This window comes from Bison bison, unplaced genomic scaffold (genome assembly GCF_000754665.1).
Source record: "Bison bison bison isolate TAMUID 2011002044 unplaced genomic scaffold, Bison_UMD1.0 scf7180017861438, whole genome shotgun sequence".
In the NCBI taxonomy this organism is placed as follows: domain Eukaryota; kingdom Metazoa; phylum Chordata; class Mammalia; order Artiodactyla; family Bovidae; genus Bison; species Bison bison.
The window spans coordinates 5,368-7,088 of NW_011492010.1; positions in this window are offsets into that span (position 1 = coordinate 5,368).

A 1,721-nucleotide genomic window follows, 5' to 3' on the forward strand; every position below is an offset into this window, starting at 1 on the left:
CACCAGACCAACAAAAATCCCCCATGGATGAGGGTTGCAACACATGCATTACAGATGATGACACCAAGCAGTATGAGGCTAAACAGCTGGCCAAGGTCTCTCAGCAGAGATTGAAATCTTAAGCCAGTTAAAAATTAAGAGTAGCAATGATGTGAGAAGGAATTGTTCTGCCTTTGGCTTCCACACACTGCCAGGGACAGTCTACCCAAAAGGGCCTTTCTCGCTAATGTTTTCCCTTCGCTACACTGGGGAGCTCACTCTGAATATTCCACACAAAGGACTAATTAAGGGCAAGGGTTGTAGAGTCTCCAGAGCTCCATCTTCTCTCCTAAACACCAGGCGTAGTTGATTCCCTGGTTTCCTCTCCAGTAAGAGGCTCATCAACACCCTTTCTCATTCTCTACAACTGCTCTGCCCTTTATAACCAGGGAGGACGTTTTTGCTGCCACCACCAGCTCATCCTGATTTGCCATTGCCACCAGGGTCAGGCCCTTGCCTTGTCTACACCTTATTACAGGGTTCTCCAGGAACCCACATCCTCACCTCTGCTTTCCAGGACTTGGGGAGGATTTCAGTGCTTCCCAGGACTTAAGGAGCTTCATACTCCCAAGACATTCTATTCATTCTCCGGCTAAACAGCAGGAAGCATTCACCCCAGTTCTTCTGCCCTATGGTAATGGCTCTGATCGCAAGCACCCATTTCAGAAATCAACAGTCGGGTCACCTGGCCTTTCTTCCATCCCTGCCACGGCCACTTCAAACCTGGAGAATCCAGAGCAGGAGCAAGAAACCAACTTCTCACCTGGAAACTGAAGGTCTAAATATACTTGCCACAGAATAAGACACAAAGGCGGGCATAGTACACACCACACTTTAAAAAAAATGGTCCTACAGATGAGGAGCACATTCTGGAATACCAAATCATGTGTAGGGACACATTATAGAACACTATTTCAGAGTTGTGTTCCGGATCTTGAGAGTAATTTTGGCGTTCGTCTTTGTATATGTGTCTAAGTATGTCTGAGCTATGTGTTTGGAAATTCATGTGTACCTGCGGTAAAGATGTCTGTGCAGTTTTATCCTTCTGTGCCTGTTTTCAGAGTTTGGCATCTTTGGCTTGCCTGTCTGAACTATTGTGTGGGTATGAAATCACAGAATTAGATGATTTGAATTTTATAACTCTACATCTCTAGAACCAGTGGTCTATACACCTGAATGTTATCTCTTGCATTTATTTATGTCCAGTATGACTATAAAATTATTTAGACTTAAAGGTCAGTCTTTGCTTTGTCTTTGTCTTTTATCTCTCACTATCCCTAGCATATTAGAGCCTGGTTCACGAAAAAAGGAAGGACCTTTCAATTAGTCAGATTTGTGTTGAAATCCTGATAAGCATTTACAAACCATGTGACCCTGGGCCTATTATTTAATCTCAATTACCTTCTTTTTTTTGCTGTATAAAATAGAAGTAGTAACCAATTTTCAGATGACTAGGATTAATATATGAAAAGCGATATAAATTTATACCCCAGTCTGTCTTTACCTTGCGTAGTACCCTCAAAAAATCTGTTTTCTGATGTAAAATAAGGATAATAGTTACCATGTATTAAAATCCTATTATGCTGTCAGGCTGCAGTGCTGGAGACGCTGGGTTCAGTCCTTGGGTGGGGAAGATCACCTGGAGAAAGGAATGGCCCCCCAGTCCAGTATTCTCACCTGGA